We start from the raw sequence: 23,721 nt of genomic DNA, 5'->3' as shown, positions 1-23,721 counted from the left end.
CCCCGCCTCTGTTTCCCCGCCTCTGATTCCCCTCCTCTGTTTCCCAATATCTAAGTCCCCGCCTCTGATTCCCCAACTCTGATTCCCCACCTCTGATTCCCCAGCTCTGATTCCCCGCCTCTGATTCCCCGCATCTGATTCCCTGCATCTGATTCCAAGCCTCTGATTACCTGCCTCTGAATCCCAACCTCTGATTCCCCACCTCTGATTCCCCATATCTGATTCCCCGCCTCTGTTTCCCCGCCTCTGATTCCCCGCATCTGTTTCCCCATATCTGATTCCCGGCCTCTGATTCCCCACCTCTGATTCCCCGCCTCTGATTCCCTGCCTCTGATTCCCCATCGATTCCGCACATCTGATTCCCTGCCTCTGATTCCCTGCCTCTGATTCCCCGCCTCTGATTCCATGCCTCTGATTCCCAACCTCTGATTCCCCACCTCTGATTCCCCATATCTGATTCCCCGCCTCTGTTTCCCCGCCTCTGATTCCCCTCCTCTGATTCCCCAACACTAATTCCCCGCCTCTGATTCCCCAGCTCTGATTCCCCGTGTTTGATTCCCTGCCTCTGATTCCCTGCCCTGATTCCCCATCTCTGTTTCACCGCCTTTGATTCGCCACCTCTGATTCCCCATATCTAATTCCCCGCCTCTGTTTCCCCGCCTCTGATTCCCTGCCTCTGATTCGCAACCTCTGATTCCACACCTCTGATTCCCCATATCTGATTCCCCGCCTCTGTTTCCCCGCCTCTGCTTCCCCGCCCCTGTTTCCCCATATCTGATTCCCCGCCTCTGATATCCCATATCTAAGTCCCCGCCTCTGATTCCCCAACTTTGATTCCCCACCTCTGATTCCCCAGCTCTGATTCCCCGCCTCTGATACCCCGCATCTGATTCCCTGCATCTGATTCCCAGCCTCTGATTCCCTGCCTCTGATTCCCAACCTCTGATTCCCCACCTCTGATTCCCCATATCTGATTCCCCGCCTCTGTTTCCCCGCCTCTGATTCCCCGCATCTGTTTCCCCATATCTGATTCCCCGCCTCTATTTGCCCGCCTCTGATTCCCCGCCTCTCTTTCCCCATATCTGATTCCCCGCCTCTGAATCCCCAACTCTGATTCCCTGCCTCTAATTTCCCATGTCTGATTCACCGCCTCTGATTCCCCACCTCTGATTCCCCATCTCTGATTCCGCACATCCGATTCACTGCCTCTGATTCCCCGCCTCTGATTCACTGCCTCTGCTTCCCAGCTCTGATTCCCCGCCTCTGATTCCCCGCGTCTTATTCCCTGCTTCTGATTCTGATTCCCTGCCTCTGATTCCCCATCTCTGATTCCGCACATCTGATTCCCTGCCTCTGATTCCCCACCTCTGATTCACAATATCTGATTCCCCGCCTCTGTTTCCCGCCTCTGATTCCCCGCCTCTGTTTCCCCATATCTAAGTCCCCGCCTCTGATTCCCCAACTCTGATTCCCCACCTCTGATTCCCCAGCTCTGTTTCCCCGCCTCTGATTCCCCGCCCCTGTTTCCCCATATCTGATTCCCCGCCTCTGATATCCCATATCTAAGTCCCCGCCTCTGATTCCCCAACTTTGATTCCCCACCTCTGATTCCCCAGCTCTGATTCCCCGCCTCTGATACCCCGCATCTGATTCCCTGCATCTGATTCCCAGCCTCTGATTCCCTGCCTCTGATTCCCAACCTCTGATTCCCCACCTCTGATTCCCCATATCTGATTCCCCGCCTCTGTTTCCCCGCCTCTGATTCCCCGCATCTGTTTCCCCATATCTGATTCCCCGCCTCTATTTGCCCGCCTCTGATTCCCCGCCTCTCTTTCCCCATATCTGATTCCCCGCCTCTGAATCCCCAACTCTGATTCCCTGCCTCTAATTTCCCAGCTCTGATTCCCCGCCTCTGATTCCCCGTGTCTGATTTCCTGCCCCTGATTCCCTGCCTCTGATTACCCATGTCTGATTCACCGCCTCTGATTCCCCACCTCTGATTCCCCATCTCTGATTCCGCACATCCGATTCCCTGCCTCTGATTCCCCGCCTCTGATTCACTGCCTCTGCTTCCCAGCTCTGATTCCCCGCCTCTGATTCCCCGCGTCTTATTCCCTGCTTCTGATTCTGATTCCCTGCCTCTGATTCCCCATCTCTGATTCCGCACATCTGATTCCCTGCCTCTGATTCCCCACCTCTGATTCACAATATCTGATTCCCCGCCTCTGTTTCCCGCCTCTGATTCCCCGCCTCTGTTTCCCCATATCTAAGTCCCCGCCTCTGATTCCCCAACTCTGATTCCCCACCTCTGATTCCCCAGCCCTGATTCCCCGCCTCTGATCCCCGCATCTGATTCCCTGCATCTGATTCCCAGCCTCTGATTCCCTGCCTCTGATTCTGATTCCCTGCCTCTGATTCCCCATTTCTGATTCCGCACATCTAATTCCCTGCCTCTGATTCCCCACCTCTGATTCCCCATATCTGATTCCCCGCCTCTGTTTCCCCGCCTCTGATTCCCCACCTCTGTTTCCCCATATCTAAGTCCCCGCCTCTGATTCCCCAACTTTGATTCCCCACCTCTGATTCCCCAGCTCTGATTCCCCACCTCTGATTCCCCGCATCTGATTCCCTGCATCTGATTCCCAGCCTCTGATTCCCTGCCTCTGATTCCCAACCTCTGATTCCCCACCTCTGATTCCCCATATCTGATTCCCCGCCTCTGTTTCCCCGCCTCTGATTCCACGCCTCTGTTTCCCCATATCTGATTCCCCGCCTCTATTTGCCCGCCTCTGATTCCCCGCCTCTGTTTCCCCATATCTGATTCCCCGCCTCTGAATCCCCAACTCTGATTCCCTGCCTCTAATTTCCCAGCTCTGATTCCCCGCCTCTGATTCCCCGTGTCTGATTTCCTGCCTCTGATTCCCCGCCTCTGATTACCCATGTCTGATTCCCCGCCTCTGCTTCACCGCCTCTGATTCCCCGCCTCTGTTTCCCAATATCTAAGTCCCCGCCACTGATTCCCCAACTTTGATTCCCCACCTCTGATTCCCCAGCTCTGATTCCCCGCCTCTGATTCCACGCATCTGATTCCCTGCATCTGATTCCCAGCCTCTGATTCCCTGCCTCTGATTCCCAACCTCTGATTCCCCACCTCTGATTCCCCATATCTGATTCCCCGCCTCTGTTTCCCCGCCTCTGATTCCCCGCCTCTGTTTCCCCATATCTGATTCCCCGCCTCTATTTGCCCGCCTCTGATTCCCCGCCTCTGTTTCCCCATATCTGATTCCCCGCCTCTGAATCCCCAACTCTGATTCCCCGCCTCTAATTTCCCAGCTCTGATTCCCCACCTCTGATTCCCCGTGTCTGAATTCCTGCCTCTGATTCCCCGCCTCTGATTACCCATGTCTGATTCACCGCCTCTGATTCCCCACCTCTGATTCCCCATCTCTGATTCCGCACATCCGATTCCCTGCCTCTGATTCCCCGCCTCAGATTCACTGCCTCTGCTTCCCCAGCTCTGATTCCCCGCCTCTGATTCCCCGCGTCTTATTCCCTGCTTCTGATTCTGATTCCCTGCCTCTGATTGCACATCTCTGATTCCGCACATCTGATTCCCTGCCTCTGATTCCCCACCTCTGATTCCCCATATCTGATTCCCCGCCTCTGTTTCCCCGCCTCTGATTCCCCGCCTCTGTTTCCCCATATCTAAGTCCCCGCCTCTGATTCCCCAACTCTGATTCCCCAGCTCTGATTCCCCGCCTCTGATCCCCGCATCTGATTCCCTGCATCTGATTCCCAGCCTCTGATTCCCTGCCTCTGATTCCCAACCACTGATTCCCCACCTCTGATTCCCCGTATCTGATTCCCCGCCTCTGTTTCCACGCCTCTGATTCCCCGCCTCTGTTTCCCCATATCTGATTCCCCGCCTCTATTTGCCCACCTCTGATTCCCCACCTCTGTTTCCCCATATCTGATTCCCCGCCTCTGAATCCCCAACTCTGATTCCCTGCATCTAATTCCCCAGCTCTGATTCCCCGCCTCTGATTCCCCGTGTCTGATTTCCTGCCTCTGATTCCCCGCCTCTGATTACCCATGTCTGATTCACCGCCTCTGATTCCCCACCTCTGATTCCCCATCTCTGATTCCGCACATCCGATTCCCTGCCTCTGATTCCCCGCCTCTGATTCACCGCCTCTGATTCCCGGCCTCTGATATCCCGCCTCTGATTCCCTGCCACTGATACCCCGCTCCTGATTCCCCACCTCTGATTCCCCATATCTGATTCCCCGCCTCTGTTTCCCCGCCTCTGATTCCCCACCTCTGTTTCCCAATATCTAAGTCCCCGCCTCTGATTCCCCAACTCTGATTCCCCACCTCTGATTCCCCAGCTTTGATTCCCCGCCTCTGATTCCCCGCATCTGATTCCCTGCATCTGATTCCAAGCCTCTGATTCCCTGCCTCTGATTACCAAACTCTGATTCCCCACCTCTGATTCCCCATATCTGATTCCCCGCCTCTGTTTCCCCGCCTCTGATTCCCCGCCTCTGTTTCCCCATATCTGATTCCCGGCCTCTGATTCCCCACCTCTGATTCCCCGCCTCTGATTCCCTGCCTCTGATTCCCCATCTCCGATTCCGCACATCTGATTCCCTGCCTCTGATTCCCCGCCTCTGATTCCCCGCCTCTGATTCCCTGCCTCTGATTCCCAACCTCTGATTCCCCGCCTCTGATTCCCCATATCTGATTCCCCGCCTCTGTTTCCCCGCCTCTGATTCCCCTCCTCTGATTCCCCAACTCTAATTCCCCGCCTCTGAATCCCCAGCTCTGATTCCCAACCTCTGATTCCACACCTCTGATTCCCCATATCTGATTCCCCGCCTCTGTTTCCCCGCCTCTGATTCCCCGCCCCTGTTTCCCCATATCTGATTCCCAGCCTCTGATTCCCCATATCTAAGTCCCCGCCTCTGATTCCCCAACTTTGATTCCCCACCTCTGATTCCCCAGCTCTGATTCCCCGCATCTGATTCCCTGCATCTGATTCCCAGCCTCTGATTCCCTGCCTCTGATTCCCAACCTCTGATTCCCCACCTCTGATTCCCCATATCTGATTCCCCGCCTCTGTTTCCCCGCCTCTGATTCCCCACCTCTGTTTCCCCATATCTGATTCCCCGCCTCTATTTGCCCGCCTCTGATTCCCCGCCTCTGTTTCCCCATATCTGATTCCCCACCTCTGAATCCCCAACTCTGATTCCCTGCCTCTAATTTCCCAGCTCTGATTCCCCGCCTCTGATTCCCCGTGTCTGAATTTCTGCCTCTGATTCCCCGCCTCTGATTACCCATGTCTGATTCACCGCCTCTGATTCCCCACCTCTGATTCCCCATCTCTGATTCCGCACATCCGATTCCCTGCCTCTGATTCCCCGCCTCAGATTCACTGCCTCTGCTTCCCCAGCTCTGATTCCCCACCTCTGATTCCCCGCGTCTTATTCCCTGCTTCTGATTCTGATTCCCTGCCTCTGATTCCCCATCTCTGATTCCGCACATCTGATTCCCTGCCTCAGATTCCCCACCTCTGATTCCCCATATCTGATTCCCCGCATCTGTTTCCCCGCCTCTGATTCCCCGCCTCTGTTTCCCCATATCTAAGCCCCGCCTCTGATTCCCCAACTCTGATTCCCCACCTCTGATTCCCCAGCTCTGATTCCCCGCCTCTGATCCCCGCATTTGATTCCCTGCATCTGATTCCCAGCCTCTGATTCCCTGCCTCTGATTCCCAACCTCTGATTGCCCACCTCTGATTCCCCATATCTGATTCCCCGCCTCTGTTTCCACGCCTCTGATTCCCCGCCTCTGTTTCCCCATATCTGATTCCCCGCCTCTATTTGACCACCTCTGATTCCCCACCTCTGTTTCCCCATATCTGATTCCCCGCCTCTGAATCCCCAACTCTGATTCCCTGCATCTAATTCCCCAGCTCTGATTCCCCGCCTCTGATTCCCCGTGTCTGATTTCCTGCCTCTGATTCCCCGCCTCTGATTACCCATGTCTGATTCACTGCCTCTGATTCCCCACCTCTGATTCCCCATCTCTGATTCCGCACATCCTATTCCCTGCCTCTGATTCCCCGCCTCTGATTCACCGCCTCTGATTCGCGGCCTCTGATTTCCCGCCTCTGATTCCCTGCCACTGATACCCCACCTCTGATTCCCCACCTCTGATTCCCCATATCTGATTCCCCGCCTCTGTTTCCCCGCCTCTGATTCCCCGCCTCTGATTCCCCATATCTCATTCCCCGCCTCTGAATCCCCATCTCTGATTCCCGGAGTCTGATTCCCCACCTCTGATTCCCCGCCTCTGATTCCCCGCATCCGATTCCCTGCCTCTGATTCCCCGCCTCTGATTCACCGCCTCTGATTCCCGGCCTCTGATTTCCCGCCTCTGATTCCCTGCCACTGATACCCCGCCCCTGATTCCCCACCTCTGATTCCCCATATCTGATTCCCCGCCTCTGTTTCCCCGCCTTTGATTCCCCGCCTCTGATTCCCCATATCTCATTCCCCGCCTCTGAATCCCCATCTCTGATTCCCGGAATCTGATTCCCCACCTCTGATTCCCGGCCTCGTATTCCCGGCATCTGATTCCGGTCTCTGATTCCCGGCCTCTGATTCCCCATCTCTGATTCCGCACATCTGATTCCCTGCCTCTGATTCCCACCTCTGATTCCCCATATCTGATTCCCCGCCTCTGTTTCCCCGCCTCTGATTCCCCGCCTCTGTTTCCCAATATCTAAGTCCCCGCCTCTGATTCCCCAACTCTGATTCCCCACCTCTGATTCCCCAGCTCTGATTCCCCGCCTCTGATTCCCCGCATCTGATTCCCTGCATCTGATTCCAAGCCTCTGATTCCCTGCCTCTGATTCCCAAACTCTGATTCCCCACCTCTGATTCCCCATATCTGATTCCCCGCCTCTGTTTCCCCGCCTCTGATTTCACGCCTCTGTTTCACCATATCTGATTCCCGGCCTCTGATTCCCCGCCTCTGATTCCCCGCCTCTGATTTCTTGCCTCTGATTCCCCATCTCCGATTCCGCACATCTGATTCCCTGCCTCTGATTCCCCGCCTCTGATTCCCCGCCTCTGATTCCCAACCTCTGATTCCCCACCTCTGATTCCCCGTGTTTGATTCCCCGCCTCTGTTTCCCCGCCTCTGATTCCCCGCCTCTGATTCCCAAACTCTACTTCCCCGCCACTGATTCCCCAGATCTGATTCCCTGCCTCTGTTTCCCCGCCTCTGATTCCCTGCCTCTGATTCCCAACCTCTGATTCCACACCTCTGATTCCCCATATCTGATTCCCCGCCTCTGTTTCCCCGCCTCTGATTCCCCGCCCCTGTTTCCCCATATCTGATTCCCCGCCTCTGATTCCCCAACTCTGATTCCCCGCCTCTGATTCCCCAGCTCTGATTCCCCGCCTCTGATTCCCCGTGTTTGATTCCCTGCCTCTGATTCCCTGCCTCTGATTCCCCATCTCTGATTCACCGCCTTTGATTCGCCACCTCTGATTCCCCATATCTGATTCCCCACCTCTGTTTCCCCGCCTCTGATTCCCCGCCTCTGATTCTCCATATCTCATTCCCCGCCTCTGAATCCCCATCTCTGATTCCCGGACTCTGATTCCCCACCTCTGATTCCCGGCCTCTTATTCCCAGCATCTGATTCCAGGCCTCTGATTCCCGGCCTCTGATTCCCCGCTTCTGATTCTGATTCCCTGCCTCTGATTCCCCATCTCTGATTCCGCACATCTGATTCCCTGCCTCTGATTCCCCACCTCTGATTCCCCATATCTGATTCCCCGCCTCTGTTTCCCCGCCTCTGATTCCCCGCCTCTGTTTCCCCATATCTAATTCCCCACCTCTGATGCACCAACTCTGATTCCCCGGCTCTGATTCCCCAGCTCTGATTCCCCGCCTCTGATTCCACGCATCCAATTACCCATATCTGATTCCCCGCCTCTGTTTCCCCGCCTCTAATACCCTGCATCTAATTCCCCAGCTCTGATTCCCCGCCTCTGATTCCCCGTGTCTGATTTCCTGCCTCTGATTCCCCGCCTCTGATTACCCATGTCTGATTCACCGCCTCTGATTCCCCACCTCTGATTCCCCATCTCTGATTCCGCACATCCGATTCCCTGCCTCTGATTCCCCGCCTCTGATTCACCGCCTCTGATTCCCGGCCTCTGATTTCCCGCCTCTGATTCCCTGCCACTGATACTCCGCCCCTGATTCCCCACCTCTGATTCCCCATATCTGATTTCTCGCCTCTGTTTCCCCTCCTCTGACTCCCCGCCTCTGATTCCCCATATCTGATTCCCCGCCTCTGATTCCCCAACTCTGATTCACCACCTCTGATTCCCCGCGTCTGATTCCCCGCCTCTGATTCCCCATCTCTGATTCCCCATCTCTGATTCCCCAATTCTGATTCCCCGCCTCTGATTCCCCAGCTCTGATTCCTCGCCTCTGATTCCCTTCCTCTGATTCCCAACCTCTGATTCCCCACCTCTGATTTCCCATATTGATTCCCTGCGTCTGATTCCCCGCCTCTGATTCCCCAACTCTGATTCCCCGCCTCTGATTCCCCTGCTCTGATTCCCCGCCTCTGATTCCACGTGTTTGATTCCCTGCCTCTGATTCCCGGCCTCTGATTCCCCATCTCTGATTCACCGCCTTTGATTCGCCACCTCTGATTCCCCATATCTGATTCCCCACATCTGTTTCCCCGCCTCTGATTCCCCGCCTCTGATTCCCCATATCTCATTCCCCGCCTCTGAATCCCCATCTCTGATTCCCGGACTCTGATTCCCCACCTCTGATTCCCAGCCTCTTATTCCCGGCATCTGATTCCGGCCTCTGATTCCCGGCCTCTGATTCCCTGCTTCTGATTCTGATTCCCTGCCTCTGATTCCCCATCTCTGATTCCGTACATCTGATTCCCTGCCTCTGATTCCCCACCTCTGATTCCCCATATCTGATTCCCCGCCTCTGTTTCCCCGCCTCTGATTCCCCGCCTCTGTTTCCCCATATCTAAGTCCCCGCCTCTGATTCCCCAACTCTGATTCCCCACCTCTGATTCCCCAGCTCTGATTCCCCGCCTCTGATTCCCCGCATCTGATTCCCTGCATCTGATTCCAAGCCTCTGATTCCCTGCCTCTGATTCCCAACCTCTGATTCCCCACCTCTGATTCCCCATATCTGATTCCCCGCCTCTGTTTCCCCGCCTCTGATTCCCCACCTCTGTTTCCCCATATCTGATTCCCGGCCTCTGATTCCCCGCCTCTGATTCCCAGCCTCTGATTCCCTGCCTCTGATTCCCCATCTCCGATTCCGCACATCTGATTCCCTGCCTCTGATTCCCCGCGTCTGATGCCCCGCCTCTGATTCCATGCCTCTGATTCCCAACCTCTGATTCCCCACCTCTGATTCCCCATATCTGATTCCCCGCCTCTGTTTCCCCGCCTCTGATTCCCCTCCTCTGATTCCACAACTCTAATTCCCCGCCTCTGATTCCCCAGCTCTGATTCCCCGTGTTTGATTCCCTGCCTCTGATTCACTGCCCTGATTCCCCATCTCTGTTTCACCGCCTTTGATTCGCCACCTCTGATTCCCCATATCTGATTCCCCGCCTCTGTTTCCCCGCCTCTGATTCCCTGCCTCTGATTCCCAACCTCTGATTCCACACCTCTGATTGCCCATATCTGATTCCCCGCATCTGTTTCCCCGCCTCTGATTCCCCGCCCCTGTTTCCCCATATCTGATTCCACGCCTCTGATTCCCCATATCTAAGTCCCCGCCTCTGATTCCCCAACTTTGATTCCCATCCTCTGATACCCCAGCTCTGATTCCCCGCCTCTGATTCCCCGCATCTGATTCCCTGCATCTGATTCCCAGCCTCTGATTCCCTGCCTCTGATTCCCAACCTCTGATTCCCCACCTCTGATTCCCCATATCTGATTCCCCGCCTCTGTTTCCCCGCCTCTGATTCCCCGCCTCTGTTTCCCCATATCTGATTCCCCGCCTCTATTTGCCCGCCTCTGATTCCCCGCCTCTCTTTCCCCATATCTGATTCCCCGCCTCTGACTCCCCAACTCTGAATCCCTGTCTCTAATTTCCCAGCTCTGATTCCCCGCCTCTGATTCCCCGTGTCTGATTTCCTGCCTCTGATTCCCCGCCTCTGATTACCCATGTCTGATTCACCGCCTCTGATTCCCCACCTCTGATTCCCCATCTCTGATTCCGCACATCCGATTCCCTGCCTCTGATTCCCCGCCTCTGATTCACTGCCTCTGCTTCCCCAGCTCTGATTCCCCGCCTCTGATTCCCCGCGTCTTATTCGCTGCTTCTGATTCTGATTCCCTGCCTCTGATTCCCCATCTCTGATTCCGCACATCTGATTCCCTGCCTCTGATTCCCCACCTCTGATTCCCCATATCTGATTCCCTGCCTCTGTTTCCCCGCCTCTGATTCCCCATCTCTGTTTCCTCATATCTAAGTCCCCGCCTCTGATTCCCCAACTCTGATTCCCCACCTCTGTTTCCTCATATCTAAGTCCCCGCCTCTGATTCCCCAACTCTGATTCCCCACCTCTGATTCCCCAGCTCTGACTCCCCGCCTCTGATACCCGCATCTTATTCTCTGCATCTGATTCCCAGCCTCTGATTCCCTGCCTCTGATTCCCAACCTCTGATTCCCCACCTCTGATTCCCCATATCTGATTCCCCGCCTCTGTTTCCACGCCTCTGATTCCCCGCCTCTGATTCCCCATCTCTGATTCACCGCCTTTGATTCGCCACCTCTGATTCCCCATATCTGAATCCCCGCCTCTGATTCCCCAACTCTGATTCACCACCTCTGATTCCCCGCGTCTGATTCCCCGCCTCTGATTCCCCATCTCTGATTCCCCATCTCTGATTCCCCAATTCTGATTCCCCGCCTCTGATTCCCCAGCTCTGATTCCTCGCCTCTGATTCCCTTCCTCTGATTCCCAACCTCTGATTCCCCACCTCTGATTTCCCATATTGATTCCCTGCGTCTGATTCCCCGCCTCTGATTCCCCAACTCTGATTCCCCGCCTCTGATTCCCCTGCTCTGATTCCCCGCCTCTGATTCCACGTGTTTGATTCCCTGCCTCTGATTCCCGGCCTCTGATTCCCCATCTCTGATTCACCGCCTTTGATTCGCCACCTCTGATTCCCCATATCTGATTCCCCACATCTGTTTCCCCGCCTCTGATTCCCCGCCTCTGATTCCCCATATCTCATTCCCCGCCTCTGAATCCCCATCTCTGATTCCCGGACTCTGATTCCCCACCTCTGATTCCCAGCCTCTTATTCCCGGCATCTGATTCCGGCCTCTGATTCCCGGCCTCTGATTCCCTGCTTCTGATTCTGATTCCCTGCCTCTGATTCCCCATCTCTGATTCCGTACATCTGATTCCCTGCCTCTGATTCCCCACCTCTGATTCCCCATATCTGATTCCCCGCCTCTGTTTCCCCGCCTCTGATTCCCCGCCTCTGTTTCCCCATATCTAAGTCCCCGCCTCTGATTCCCCAACTCTGATTCCCCACCTCTGATTCCCCAGCTCTGATTCCCCGCCTCTGATTCCCCGCATCTGATTCCCTGCATCTGATTCCAAGCCTCTGATTCCCTGCCTCTGATTCCCAACCTCTGATTCCCCACCTCTGATTCCCCATATCTGATTCCCCGCCTCTGTTTCCCCGCCTCTGATTCCCCACCTCTGTTTCCCCATATCTGATTCCCGGCCTCTGATTCCCCGCCTCTGATTCCCAGCCTCTGATTCCCTGCCTCTGATTCCCCATCTCCGATTCCGCACATCTGATTCCCTGCCTCTGATTCCCTGCGTCTGATGCCCCGCCTCTGATTCCATGCCTCTGATTCCCAACCTCTGATTCCCAACCTCTGATTCCCCATATCTGATTCCCCGCCTCTGTTTCCCCGCCTCTGATTCCCCTCCTCTGATTCCACATCTCTAATTCCCCGCCTCTGATTCCCCAGCTCTGATTCCCCGTGTTTGATTCCCTGCCTCTGATTCCCTGCCCTGATTCCCCATCTCTGTTTCACCGCCTTTGATTCGCCACCTCTGATTCCCCATATCTGATTCCCCGCCTCTGTTTCCCCGCCTCTGATTCCCTGCCTCTGATTCCCAACCTCTGATTCCACACCTCTGATTGCCCATATCTGATTCCCCGCATCTGTTTCCCCGCCTCTGATTCCCCGCCCCTGTTTCCCCATATCTGATTCCATGCCTCTGATTCCCCATATCTAAGTCCCCGCCTCTGATTCCCCAACTTTGATTCCCATCCTCTGATACCCCAGCTCTGATTCCCCGCCTCTGATTCCCCGCATCTGATTCCCTGCATCTGATTCCCAGCCTCTGATTCCCTGCCTCTGATTCCCAACCTCTGATTCCCCACCTCTGATTCCCCATATCTGATTCCCCGCCTCTGTTTCCCCGCCTCTGATTCCCCGCCTCTGTTTCCCCATATCTGATTCCCCGCCTCTATTTGCCCGCCTCTGATTCCCCGCCTCTCTTTCCCCATATCTGATTCCCCGCCTCTGACTCCCCAACTCTGATTCCCTGCCTCTAATTTCCCAGCTCTGATTCCCCGCCTCTGATTCCCCGTGTCTGATTTCCTGCCTCTGATTCCCCGCCTCTGATTACCCATGTCTGATTCACCGCCTCTGATTCCCCACCTCTGATTCCCCATCTCTGATTCCGCACATCCGATTCCCTGCCTCTGATTCCCCGCCTCTGATTCACTGCCTCTGCTTCCCCAGCTCTGATTCCCCGCCTCTGATTCCCCGCGTCTTATTCCCTGCTTCTGATTCTGATTCCCTGCCTCTGATTCCCCATCTCTGATTCTGCACATCTGATTCCCTGCCTCTGATTCCCCACCTCTGATTCCCCATATCTGATTCCCTGCCTCTGTTTCCCCGCCTCTGATTCCCCGCCTCTGATTCCCAACCTCTGATTCCACACCTCTGATTCCCCATATCTGATTCCCCGCCTCTGTTTCCCCGCCTCTGATTCCCCGCCCCTGTTTCCCCATATCTGATTCCCCGCCTCTGATTCCCCGCCTCCGATTCCCCGTGTCTGATTTCCTGCCTCTGATTCCCCGCCTCTGATTACCCATGTCTGATTCACCGCCTCTGATTCCCCACCTCTGATTCCCCATCTCTGATTCCGCACATCCGATTCCCTGCCTCTGATTCCCCGCCTCTGATTCACCGCCTCTGATTCCCGGCCTCTGATTTCCCGCCTCTGATTCCCTGCCACTGATACTCCGCCCCTGATTCCCCACCTCTGATTCCCCATATCTGATTTCTCGCCTCTGTTTCCCCGCCTCTGACTCCCCGCCTCTGATTCCCCATATCTGATTCCCCGCCTCTGATTCCCCAACTCTAATTCACCACCTCTGATTCCCCGCGTCTGATTCCCCGCCTCTGATTCCCCATCTCTGATTCCCCATCTGTGATTCCCCAATTCTGATTCCCCGCCTCTGATTCCCCAGCTCTGATTCCTCGCCTCTGATTCCCTTCCTCTGATTCCCAACCTCTGATTCCCCGCCTCTGATTTCCCATATTGATTCCCTGCATCTGATTCCCCGCCTCTGATTCCCCAACTCTGATTCCCCGCCTCTGATTCCCCTGCTCTGATTCCCCGCCTCTGATTCCACGTGATTGATTCCCTGCCTCTGATTTCCGGCCTCTGATTCCCCATCTCTGATTCACCGCCTTTGATTCGCCACCTCTGATTCCCCATATCTGATTCCCCACATCTGTTTCCCCGCCTCTGATTCCCCGCCTCTGATTCCCCATATCTCATTCCCCGCCTCTGAATCCACATCTCTGATTCCCGGACTCTGATTCCCCACCTCTGATTCCCAGCCTCTTATTCCCGGCATCTGATTCCGGCCTCTGATTCCCGGCCTCTGATTCCCTACTTCTGATTCTGATTCCCTGCCTCTGATTCCCCATCTCTGATTCCGTACATCTGATTCCCTGCCTCTGATTCCCCACCTCTGATTCCCCATATCTGATTCCCCGCCTCTGTTTCCCCGCCTCTGATTCCCCGCCTCTGTTTCCCCATATCTAAGTCCCCGCCTCTGATTCCCCAACTCTGATTCACCACCTCTGATTCCCCAGCTCTGATTCCCCGCCTCTGATTCCCCGCATCTGATTCCCTGCATCTGATTCCAAGCCTCTGATTCCCTGCCTCTGATTCCCAACCTCTGATTCCCCACCTCTGTTTCCCCATATCTGATTCCCGGCCTCTGATTCCCCGCCTCTGATTCCCAGCCTCTGATTCCCTGCCTCTGATTCCCCATCTCCGATTCCGCACATCTGATTCCCTGCCTCTGATTCCCCGCTTCTGATGCCCCGCCTCTGATTCCCCGCCTCTGATTCCCCTGCTCTGATTCCCCGCCTCTGATTCCACGTGTTTGATTCCCTGCCTCTGATTCCCGGCCTCTGATTCCCCATCTCTGATTCACCGCCTTTGATTCGCCACCTCTGATTCCCCATATCTGATTCCCCACATCTGTTTCCCCGCCTCTGATTCCCCGCCTCTGATTCCCCATATCTCATTCCCCGCCTCTGAATCCCCATCTCTGATTCCCGGACTCTGATTCCCCACCTCTGATTCCCAGCCTCTTATTCCCGGCATCTGATTCCGGCCTCTGATTCCCGGCCTCTGATTCCCTGCTTCTGATTCTGATTCCCTGCCTCTGATTCCCCATCTCTGATTCCGTACATCTGATTCCCTGCCTCTGATTCCCCACCTCTGATTCCCCATATCTGATTCCCCGCCTCTGTTTCCCCGCCTCTGATTCCCCGCCTCTGTTTCCCCATATCTAAGTCCCCGCCTCTGATTCCCCAACTCTGATTCCCCACCTCTGATTCCCCAGCTCTGATTCCCCGCCTCTGATTCCCCGCATCTGATTCCCTGCATCTGATTCCAAGCCTCTGATTCCCTGCCTCTGATTCCCAACCTCTGATTCCCCACCTCTGATTCCCCATATCTGATTCCCCGCCTCTGTTTCCCCGCCTCTGATTCCCCACCTCTGTTTCCCCATATCTGATTCCCGGCCTCTGATTCCCCGCCTCTGATTCCCAGCCTCTGATTCCCTGCCTCTGATTCCCCATCTCCGATTCCGCACATCTGATTCCCTGCCTCTGATTCCCCGCGTCTGATGCCCCGCCTCTGATTCCATGCCTCTGATTCCCAACCTCTGATTCCCCACCTCTGATTCCCCATATCTGATTCCCCGCCTCTGTTTCCCCGCCTCTGATTCCCCTCCTCTGATTCCACATCTCTAATTCCCCGCCTCTGATTCCCCAGCTCTGATTCCCCGTGTTTGATTCCCTGCCTCTGATTCCCTGCCCTGATTCCCCATCTCTGTTTCACCGCCTTTGATTCGCCACCTCTGATTCCCCATATCTGATTCCCCGCCTCTGTTTCCCCGCCTCTGATTCCCTGCCTCTGATTCCCAACCTCTGATTCCACACCTCTGATTGCCCATATCTGATTCCCCGCATCTGTTTCCCCGCCTCTGATTCCCCGCCCCTGTTTCCCCATATCTGATTCCATGCCTCTGATTCCCCATATCTAAGTCCCCGCCTCTGATTCCCCAACTTTGATTCCCATCCTCTGATACCCCAGCTCTGATTCCCCGCCTCTGATTCCCCGCATCTGATTCCCTGCATCTGATTCCCAGCCTCTGATTCCCTGCCTCTGATTCCCAACCTCTGATTCCCCACCTCTGATTCCCCATATCTGATTCCCCGCCTCTGTTTCCCCGCCTCTGATTCCCCGCCTCTGTTTCCCCATATCTGATTCCCCGCCTCTATTTGCCCGCCTCTGATTCCCCGCCTCTCTTTCCCCATATCTGATTCCCCGCCTCTGACTCCCCAACTCTGATTCCCTGCCTCTAATTTCCCAGCTCTGATTCCCCGCCTCTGATTCCCCGTGTCTGATTTCCTGCCTCTGATTCCCCGCCTCTGATTACCCATGTCTGATTCACCGCCTCTGATTCCCCACCTCTGATTCCCCATCTCTGATTCCGCACATCCGATTCCCTGCCTCTGATTCCCCGCCTCTGATTCACTGCCTCTGCTTCCCCAGCTCTGATTCCCCGCCTCTGATTCCCCGCGTCTTATTCCCTGCTTCTGATTCTGATTCCCTGCCTCTGATTCCCCATCTCTGATTCTGCACATCTGATTCCCTGCCTCTGATTCCCCACCTCTGATTCCCCATATCTGATTCCCTGCCTCTGTTTCCCCGCCTCTGATTCCCCGCCTCTGTTTCCTCATATCTAAGTCCCCGCCTCTGATTCCCCAACTCTGATTCCCCACCTCTGTTTCCTCATATCTAAGTCCCCGCCTCTGATTCCCCAACTCTGATTCCCCACCTCTGATTCCCCAGCTCTGATTCCCCGCCTCTGATACCCGCATCTTATTCCCTGCATCTGATTCCCAGCCTCTGATTCCCTGCCTCTGATTCCCAACCTCTGATTCTCCACCTCTGATTCCCCATATCTGATTCCCCGCCTCTGTTTCCACGCCTCTGATTCCCCGCCTCTGTTTCCACATATCTGATTCCCCGCCTCTATTTGCCCACCTCTGATTCCCCGCCTCTGTTTCCCCGCCTCTGATTCCCCGCCTCTGATTCCCAAACTCTACTTCCCCGCCACTGATTCCCCAGATCTGATTCCCTGCCTCTGTTTCCCCGCCTCTGATTCCCTGCCTCTGATTCCCAACCTCTGATTCCACACCTCTGATTCCCCATATCTGATTCCCCGCCTCTGTTTCCCCGCCTCTGATTCCCCGCCCCTGTTTCCCCATATCTGATTCCCCGCCTCTGATTCCCCGCCTCCGATTCCCCGTGTCTGATTTCCTGCCTCTGATTCCCCGCCTCTGATTACCCATGTCTGATTCACCGCCTCTGATTCCCCACCTCTGATTCCCCATCTCTGATTCCGCACATCCGATTCCCTGCCTCTGATTCCCCGCCTCTGATTCACCGCCTCTGATTCCCGGCCTCTGATTTCCCGCCTCTGATTCCCTGCCACTGATACTCCGCCCCTGATTCCCCACCTCTGATTCCCCATATCTGATTTCTCGCCTCTGTTTCCCCGCCTCTGACTCCCCGCCTCTGATTCCCCATATCTGATTCCCCGCCTCTGATTCCCCAACTCTAATTCACCACCTCTGATTCCCCGCGTCTGATTCCCCGCCTCTGATTCCCCATCTCTGATTCCCCATCTGTGATTCCCCAATTCTGATTCCCCGCCTCTGATTCCCCAGCTCTGATTCCTCGCCTCTGATTCCCTTCCTCTGATTCCCAACCTCTGATTCCCCGCCTCTGATTTCCCATATTGATTCCCTGCATCTGATTCCCCGCCTCTGATTCCCCAACTCTGATTCCCCGCCTCTGATTCCCCTGCTCTGATTCCCCGCCTCTGATTCCACGTGTTTGATTCCCTGCCTCTGATTTCCGGCCTCTGATTCCCCATCTCTGATTCACCGCCTTTGATTCGCCACCTCTGATTCCCCATATCTGATTCCCCACATCTGTTTCCCCGCCTCTGATTCCCCGCCTCTGATTCCCCATATCTCATTCCCCGCCTCTATTTGCCCGCCTCTGATTCCCCGCCTCTCTTTCCCCATATCTGATTCCCCGCCTCTGACTCCCCAACTCTGATTCCCTGCCTCTAATTTCCCAGCTCTGATTCCCCGCCTCTGATTCCCCGTGTCTGATTTCCTGCCTCTGATTCCCCGCCTCTGATTACCCATGTCTGATTCACCGCCTCTGATTCCCCACCTCTGATTCCCCATCTCTGATTCCGCACATCCGATTCCCTGCCTCTGATTCCCCGCCTCTGATTCACTGCCTCTGCTTCCCCAGCTCTGATTCCCCGCCTCTGATTCCCCGCGTCTTATTCCCTGCTTCTGATTCTGATTCCCTGCCTCTGATTCCCCATCTCTGATTCTGCACATCTGATTCCCTGCCTCTGATTCCCCACCTCTGATTCCCCATATCTGATTCCCTGCCTCTGTTTCCCCGCCTCTGATTCCCCGCCTCTGTTTCCTCATATCTAAGTCCCCGCCTCTGATTCCCCAACTCTGATTCCCCACCTCTGTTTCCTCATATCTAAGTCCCCGCCTCTGATTCCCCAACTCTGATTCCCCACCTCTGATTCCCCAGCTCTGATTCCCCGCCTCTGATACCCGCATCTTATTCCCTGCATCTGATTCCCAGCCTCTGATTCCCTGCCTCTGATTCCCAACCTCTGATTCTCCACCTCTGATTCCCCATATCTGATTCCCCGCCTCTGTTTCCACGCCTCTGATTCCCCGCCTCTGTTTCCACATATCTGATTCCCCGCCTCTATTTGCCCACCTCTGATTCCCCGCCTCTGTTTCCCCGCCTCTGATTCCCCGCCTCTGATTCCCAAACTCTACTTCCCCGCCACTGATTCCCCAGATCTGATTCCCTGCCTCTGTTTCCCCGCCTCTGATTCCCTGCCTCTGATTCCCAACCTCTGATTCCACACCTCTGATTCCCCATATCTGATTCCCCGCCTCTGTTTCCCCGCCTCTGATTCCCCGCCCCTGTTTCCCCATATCTGATTCCCCGCCTCTGATTCCCCGCCTCCGATTCCCCGTGTCTGATTTCCTGCCTCTGATTCCCCGCCTCTGATTACCCATGTCTGATTCACCGCCTCTGATTCCCCACCTCTGATTCCCCATCTCTGATTCCGCACATCCGATTCCCTGCCTCTGATTCCCCGCCTCTGATTCACCGCCTCTGATTCCCGGCCTCTGATTTCCCGCCTCTGATTCCCTGCCACTGATACTCCGCCCCTGATTCCCCACCTCTGATTCCCCATATCTGATTCCCCGCCTCTGATTCCCCAACTCTAATTCACCACCTCTGATTCCCCGCGTCTGATTCCCCGCCTCTGATTCCCCATCTCTGATTCCCCATCTGTGATTCCCCAATTCTGATTCCCCGCCTCTGATTCCCCAGCTCTGATTCCTCGCCTCTGATTCCCTTCCTCTGATTCCCAACCTCTGATTCCCCGCCTCTGATTTCCCATATTGATTCCCTGCATCTGATTCCCCGCCTCTGATTCCCCAACTCTGATTCCCCGCCTCTGATTCCCCTGCTCTGATTCCCCGCCTCTGATTCCACGTGTTTGATTCCCTGCCTCTGATTTCCGGCCTCTGATTCCCCATCTCTGATTCACCGCCTTTGATTCGCCACCTCTGATTCCCCATATCTGATTCCCCACATCTGTTTCCCCGCCTCTGATTCCCCGCCTCTGATTCCCCATATCTCATTCCCCGCCTCTGAATCCACATCTCTGATTCCCGGACTCTTATTCCCCACCTCTGATTCCCAGCCTCTTATTCCCGGCATCTGATTCCGGCCTCTGATTCCCGGCCTCTGATTCCCTGCTTCTGATTCTGATTTCCTGCCTCTGATTCCCCATCTCTGATTCCGTACATCTGATTCCCTGCCTCTGATTCCCCACCTCTGATTCCCCATATCTGATTCCCCGCCTCTGTTTCCCCGCCTCTGATTCCCCGCCTCTGTTTCCCCATATCTAAGTCCCCGCCTCTGATTCCCCAACTCTGATTCACCACCTCTGATTCCCCAGCTCTGATTCCCCGCCTCTGATTCCCCGCATCTGATTCCCTGCATCTGATTCCAAGCCTCTGATTCCCTGCCTCTGATTCCCAACCTCTGATTCCCCACCTCTGTTTCCCCATATCTGATTCCCGGCCTCTGATTCCCCGCCTCTGATTCCCAGCCTCTGATTCCCTGCCTCTGATTCCCCATCTCCGATTCCGCACATCTGATTCCCTGCCTCTGATTCCCCGCTTCTGATGCCCCGCCTCTGATTCCATGCCTCTGATTCCCAACCTCTGATTCCCCACCTCTGATTCCCCATATCTGATTCCCTGCCTCTGTTTCCCCGCCTCTGATTCCCCTCCTCTGATTCCACAACTCTAATTCCCCGCCTCTGATTCCCCAGCTCTGATTCCCCGTGTTTGATTCCCTGCCTCTGATTCCCTGCCCTGATTCCCCATCTCTGTTTCACCGCCTTTGATTCGCCACCTCTGATTCCCCATATCTGATTCCCCGCCTCTGTTTCCCCGCCTCTGATTCCCTGCCTCTGATTCCCAACCTCTGATTCCACACCTCTGATTGCCCATATCTGATTCCCCGCATCTGTTTCCCCGCCTCTGATTCCCCGCCCCTGTTTCCCCATATCTGATTCCACGCCTCTGATTCCCCATATCTAAGACCCCGCCTCTGATTCCCCAACTTTGATTCCCCACCTCTGATACCCCAGCTCTGATTCCCCACCTCTGATTCCCCGCATCTGATTCCCTGCATCTGATTCCCAGCCTCTGATTCCCTGCCTCTGATTCCCAACCTCTGATTCCCCACCTCTGATTCCCCATATCTGATTCTCCGCCTCTGTTTCCCCGCCTCTGATTCCCCGCCTCTGTTTCGCCATATCTGATTCCCCGCCTCTATTTGCCCGCCTCTGATTCCCCGCCTCTTTTTCCCCATATCTGATTCCCCGCCTCTGAATCCCCAACTCTGATTCCCTGCCTCTAATTTCCCAGCTCTGATTCCCCGCCTCTGATTCCCCGTGTCTGATTTCCTGCCTCTGATTCCCCGCCTCTGATTACCCATGTCTGATTCACCGCCTCTGATTCCCCACCTCTGATTCCCCATCTCTGATTCCGCACATCCGATTCCCTGCCTCTGATTCCCCGCCTCTGATTCACTGCCTCTGCTTCCCCAGCTCTGATTCCCCGCCTCTGATTCCCCGCGTCTTATTCCCTGCTTCTGATTCTGATTCCCTGCCTCTGATTCCCCATCTCTGATTCCGCACATCTGATTCCCTGCCTCTGATTCCCCACCTCTGATTCCCCATATCTGATTCCCCGCCTCTATTTGCCCGCCTCTGATTCCCCGCCTCTTTTTCCCCATATCTGATTCCCCGCCTCTGAATCCCCAACTCTGATTCCCTGCCTCTAATTTCCCAGCTCTGATTCCCCGCCTCTGATTCCCCGTGTCTGATTTCCTGCCTCTGATTCCCCGCCTCTGATTACCCATGTCTGATTCACCGCCTCTGATTCCCCACCTCTGATTCCCCATCTCTGATTCCGCACATCCGATTCCCTGCCTCTGATTCCCCGCCTCTGATTCACTGCCTCTGCTTCCCCAGCTCTGATTCCCCGCCTCTGATTCCCCGCGTCTTATTCCCTGCTTCTGATTCTGATTCCCTGCCTCTGATTCCCCATCTCTGATTCCGCACATCTGATTCCCTGCCTCTGATTCCCCACCTCTGATTCCCCATATCTGATTCCCCGCCTCTGTTTCCCCGCCTCTGATTCCCCACCTCTGTTTCCCCATATCTGATTCCCGGCCTCTGATTCCCCGCCTCTGATTCCCAGCCTCTGATTCCCTGCCTCTGATTCCCCATCTCCGATTCCGCACATCTGATTCCCTGCCTCTGATTCCCCGCGTCTGATGCCCCGCCTCTGATTCCATGCCTCTGATTCCCAACCTCTGATTCCCCACCTCTGATTCCCCATATCTGATTCCCCGCCTCTGTTTCCCCGCCTCTGATTCCCCTCCTCTGATTCCACATCTCTAATTCCCCGCCTCTGATTCCCCAGCTCTGATTCCCCGTGTTTGATTCCCTGCCTCTGATTCCCTGCCCTGATTCCCCATCTCTGTTTCACCGCCTTTGATTCGCCACCTCTGATTCCCCATATCTGATTCCCCGCCTCTGTTTCCCCGCCTCTGATTCCCTGCCTCTGATTCCCAACCTCTGATTCCACACCTCTGATTGCCCATATCTGATTCCCCGCATCTGTTTCCCCGCCTCTGATTCCCCGCCCCTGTTTCCCCATATCTGATTCCATGCCTCTGATTCCCCATATCTAAGTCCCCGCCTCTGATTCCCCAACTTTGATTCCCATCCTCTGATACCCCAGCTCTGATTCCCCGCCTCTGATTCCCCGCATCTGATTCCCTGCATCTGATTCCCAGCCTCTGATTCCCTGCCTCTGATTCCCAACCTCTGATTCCCCACCTCTGATTCCCCATATCTGATTCCCCGCCTCTGTTTCCCCGCCTCTGATTCCCCGCCTCTGTTTCCCCATATCTGATTCCCCGCCTCTATTTGCCCGCCTCTGATTCCCCGCCTCTCTTTCCCCATATCTGATTCCCCGCCTCTGACTCCCCATCTCTGATTCCCTGCCTCTAATTTCCCAGCTCTGATTCCCCGCCTCTGATTCCCCGTGTCTGATTTCCTGCCTCTGATTCCCCGCCTCTGATTACCCATGTCTGATTCACCGCCTCTGATTCCCCACCTCTGATTCCCCATCTCTGATTCCGCACATCCGATTCCCTGCCTCTGATTCCCCGCCTCTGATTCACTGCCTCTGCTTCCCCAGCTCTGATTCCCCGCCTCTGATTCCCCGCGTCTTATTCCCTGCTTCTGATTCTGATTCCCTGCCTCTGATTCCCCATCTCTGATTCTGCACATCTGATTCCCTGCCTCTGATTCCCCACCTCTGATTCCCCATATCTGATTCCCTGCCTCTGTTTCCCCGCCTCTGATTCCCCGCCTCTGTTTCCTCATATCTAAGTCCCCGCCTCTGATTCCCCAACTCTGATTCCCCACCTCTGTTTCCTCATATCTAAGTCCCCGCCTCTGATTCCCCAACTCTGATTCCCCACCTCTGATTCCCCAGCTCTGATTCCCCGCCTCTGATACCCGCATCTTATTCCCTGCATCTGATTCCCAGCCTCTGATTCCCTGCCTCTGATTCCCAACCTCTGATTCTCCACCTCTGATTCCCCATATCTGATTCCCCGCCTCTGTTTCCACGCCTCTGATTCCCCGCCTCTGTTTCCACATATCTGATTCCCCGCCTCTATTTGCCCACCTCTGATTCCCCGCCTCTGTTTCCCCGCCTCTGATTCCCCGCCTCTGATTCCCAAACTCTACTTCCCCGCCACTGATTCCCCAGATCTGATTCCCTGCCTCTGTTTCCCCGCCTCTGATTCCCTGCCTCTGATTCCCAACCTCTGATTCCACACCTCTGATTCCCCATATCTGATTCCCCGCCTCTGTTTCCCCGCCTCTGATTCCCCGCCCCTGTTTCCCCATATCTGATTCCCCGCCTCTGATTCCCCGCCTCCGATTCCCCGTGTCTGATTTCCTGCCTCTGATTCCCCGCCTCTGATTACCCATGTCTGATTCACCGCCTCTGATTCCCCACCTCTGATTCCCCATCTCTGATTCCGCACATCCGATTCCCTGCCTCTGATTCCCCGCCTCTGATTCACCGCCTCTGATTCCCGGCCTCTGATTTCCCGCCTCTGATTCCCTGCCACTGATACTCCGCCCCTGATTCCCCACCTCTGATTCCCCATATCTGATTTCTCGCCTCTGTTTCCCCGCCTCTGACTCCCCGCCTCTGATTCCCCATATCTGATTCCCCGCCTCTGATTCCCCAACTCTAATTCACCACCTCTGATTCCCCGCGTCTGATTCCCCGCCTCTGATTCCCCATCTCTGATTCCCCATCTGTGATTCCCCAATTCTGATT

The sequence above is a fragment of the Narcine bancroftii genome, chromosome 2 (genome assembly GCF_036971445.1).
Source record: "Narcine bancroftii isolate sNarBan1 chromosome 2, sNarBan1.hap1, whole genome shotgun sequence".
Classification (NCBI taxonomy): Eukaryota; Metazoa; Chordata; class Chondrichthyes; order Torpediniformes; family Narcinidae; genus Narcine; species Narcine bancroftii.
The sequence above is the reverse complement of the archived record's forward strand: the minus strand, read 5'-3'. Positions refer to the sequence as shown.